Raw genomic sequence first — 4,231 nt, 5'->3', positions numbered from 1 at the left:
TAAAGTAAATGTAAAGTGGTTAGGCCTTCCTAGCGAACAAAATTCTTGGATTGATGAATCAATATGTTTTAAATGTAATATAATAGTGACTTTTATGAATAAAGTAATATTAAAGAACATTCATTGTTTTCATTTTCAATTAGAAGTATGGAACTGAAAAATATTGCAGCGGTAAACATTTGCCCCAGCCATTCGCAATGTTCTGTGTATCCAAACCAAATTAATTGTATACTCCATTCCCGCTTATATAATTTTCAACTCACGATATTGAAAACACATTATCATATTCCCAAAACTAATCGCCGTCACTTTGAAATGCAGTAACCAACTCTTTTGCCAATTATCCTCACTGATAATGCTGTCCTCATAAAGCTTAGTCGACTCCTCAAGCTCAGCCTGAGCTTGCAATCTCGAACGTGATGGAATTGCATATCTATTACCAATTTTTGAACGGAGTTCATCAGCATCTTTAGACATTCTAGCCAATTCAACCTTCGCTAATGCAATCTTGGCATCTAATGCTTCAAGAGTTTCATTATTAGCATTAATAGCTCGCTCACTCTTTTCAAGTTCAGCAATAGTCATCTGTGCCTTTACAAGACGGCATTTTGCTTTCCTTTTCATTTCCCAAACCGATGAGGGGGACTGAAAGAAGATAGCGGTCAGCTTTCAAATCACTCTTCATTCTTTAGGAGTACCTTTTGGCTTCCTCTTCGATCTGTCACTTTTCGTTGCGGGTTTTTTCTGTCGCACAACACTTTTGGATTCTTTCTTTTCTTTAAAGTCAGTGACAATCGATGAAGATGCCTTAGTAACCTTCCTCTTGATTGTTCTAGATTTCTTATCAACACCAAGAGGAAGGGTAGATAAGAGTGTTTGAGTGATGAACAATTGCGAAACGATCGGATTTTCAATAATAAATTGCACATTTTGTTCTGGCACATCTGCAAAGTTAACGAAGTCGTTAATAACAAAATCATTTATCGAATCTTGACTCGATAAATGTAATACTGGAATATTTTCAAAATCAGTCTGATCGATATCAACAAGTGGTGAACCATCTTCAGCAATCAATAGCGGCATAGAGCTCAAGAATAATAAGGTCTGAGGATGAAATGTGATAGCAATAGAATGTGATAGAAAGGTGATGATGTTACTGAGAACCTCAACCATTTATAGAAGAAAATAAACTAGCGCATGCGCTCTTTCATCAACTGGCACATGCGCTCTCTCACTAAACTATTCACGCATGTAACAATCTTTGTCATTTAAGAGGAAAACTTTGTGTTGCATGCATGTATTTTAAATGTTAGAAAATAATACAAATAAATTCAAAATATATATATTTTATTAATAATAGAGGACAATAACGATAATAAAAAATGAAAAATGTTAATATGTCTCTGTGGATGTGGAACGTTCTTTGACTCTAATCCTCAATAGTTGTTGCTCGTGCGTCAAACACCAACATTGAAAAAATGGTTACTCCTATTGGGGTAGAGTTGACCAACCTTCTCACACAGATCCCAAGTACTTCTACATGCATTGCATACATGATTCCAACAATTCATGGAATATGTATCACAACGCAAACAACGTTGCAGTGGAGTTGGAACGGCAGCACAGGTACCACAAATATTTCTACAGATACCTATATTGTTAAATATTATAGGTTCGGACACTTCAGACACTGTAACTGTTTGTTGACGATAATCCGATTTTGTTCGCTTCGGTGGATGAGAAGGAGGCGATAGTTGAATCCGCAACACACGCAATCACTACACATACCAGTACTGGATTGATTGAATCCTTAGGTCTACTTATTTGACAAAAGTAGCACACAATAGCCCCTGCAATCATCATTGGGTAGACACACACTTTTGGTTTTTCATTCCACTCTTTTGGAAACGGCATTTTACTAATTCGATTAGAAATATAAAGAGATGACTTACAGAAACTCTGAATGCTCTCTCCTATACCTACGATCTCTATTTATACAAATCAACATCATGTGGAAGTATAGTGGGATAACTTCTCCTACTATTCCACTCTAAACGAGTCAAGTGGGAGTCGCATCACCTCCTATATAAGTTGACTTGCAAACCTAGAGTTCCATTCATTCACTCTCTACAACTGTGAGCAAACAACAACAAGATGAATTCTGCAAAAATAAATGCTGCATTAAATAGAATAGCTGCTGTTTGATGAAAACAATTGGATAGACGAATCAGATGATGAGGATGTCAATGTTCCGCTAGAGGAAGTAATAGTTGAAGCAGAAGATGTTGGAGTCGATGAAGATAGATAGACGAAGTTGAAAACGAGGCCAACCAAAGCGACGAAGATGATGACGTGATGGAGTTTGAGAGGGTCATGGATGAAGAAGGAGATGATGAAGGATAGAAGCTGACACAACTGAAGTGATGGTGCTATGAGGATCGGTATGCGAAACACTCAATGTCAGTGAGACACTGGAAGATCCCTTGGATTTGTATTGTGCATTGGATGCATACGTATTGATCAGCACAATAGATGGAGAGAACAAAAAACTATGTTGGTGCTGCTTTCGGTTTTTATCGCATAGAAACAATAATGGAGGGTGGTATGCCCATGTCAACACCCACAACACTGTCTCAATTATGGAAATGGACAGAATTGGTGTGAAGCTTGCGAGAGGCCACTAACAAACTTCACCCGAGTATCTACATGTATTATATGTAATAATGTCCAACCTGTGGCACAATAACCGTGGACCTACTGGTCAAAAAAAAAAACAACAGCCCTTTTCAGGGCTACATTATTCACACAAACAGTAGTTATTTGTATTAGTATTCATAGATTATGTGACAAATGAATACTTTGATTAATAAAAGTCTAAGTTGGAAATTTGTTAGTCTTTGAATATCTATACATTATATGACAAATAAATTACTACTTTTGACTGAAAAGTCGAAATTGGAATTTGATAGTCATTGAATATCTATGCATATGATGAGTACTACTTTAAATGAAAGTTGAAGTTGGCATTTGTCAATCATTCATATGCATATAATGATGAATACTTTCACATACATATATTTCGTTTGAGATTATAATGTTAACATAATGTTAACAATGGTATGAATCTGTTTCTGTTTGAAAGTATAATGGTAGCTCTGAAAAGAGCTATTTTTTTTATTGTTTCAGTCTTTAATTGTAGCCCTGAAAAGGGCTGTTATTTTTTTATTAATCCATGCAATGATATGGACTAACGCTCCTCATCATCAGAAACAATAATTATGGTATCGTCATCTGAATCAGATGATATACTAATGATATCATCCTCATAGTAGTCATCTGAATCAGATGATATACTCATGATGTCGTCGTCGTCATAATCAGCTGAATCAGATGATATACTAATCACATCATCCGCATTATTATCGTCAACAGCATCTATGTCGTCCTGAATACCTTGTTCCACTCGTTCTGCGAAATCATCAGGAAGATCATAGATTCGCTGCAGAAATTGAGCGAAGGTTGTACTCAAATGATCAGACGTTGAATCTATTTCATGTACTTGGATGGGTCCTGTACTCGACATTGTGGAAGAATGATATAGAACTGGGATTGTTGCTATATTTATATTGGAAGAAATGAAATGGAGGGGGTGAAATGTAGAACAGTGTTTGAGATTCGAAAACATCAAGAATGAAACTCTGAGCGATTATTAGGAGAAATTCTAGTGATTATTATGGAAAAAAAAACTAATAAGAGGGAGAGGAAGGGAGGAAGACACTGCCCCAGCCTCGCAGTGCCTCGTGTACACCAACCAAAAAGTGTGTACTCCGTGGAAGGAAAGGAAAGGAAATGATGGACGAGTAGATGATTATATGTCATCATCGGAATTGAGGACATCATCATCGATTAGGATTGGGGATGGCGGAGGACTATCCTCGATGAGGATAGGGGATGGTGGAGGACGTCTAACGTCAAGCTCGTCATCAGCATCATCACCAGAGTCGTCGTCGTCATCATCGTCGTCGTCGCTACTCATTGGGACAATGTCATCATAAGCAGGGTCCCACCATCCGTCAGGATCTGGATATTCCGAGTCATCCAAGTGTCCTTCGTCACTGCCAGTGACATGCTGAACTTGCATCCTGATGTCGTGATCCCGGTATTCGTATGGCGGACTGTGGGGTTCCGTGGTGGAAGAGACAACCTGTACCTGGCTGTTATCCCAGTAATT

This window comes from Leptinotarsa decemlineata, unplaced genomic scaffold, assembly GCF_025532065.1.
Source record: "Leptinotarsa decemlineata unplaced genomic scaffold, Ldec_3_MD MMD2_tig00078422_RagTag_RagTag, whole genome shotgun sequence".
Lineage (NCBI taxonomy): Eukaryota > Metazoa > Arthropoda > Insecta > Coleoptera > Chrysomelidae > Leptinotarsa > Leptinotarsa decemlineata.
This window is presented reverse-complemented; position numbering follows the sequence as displayed.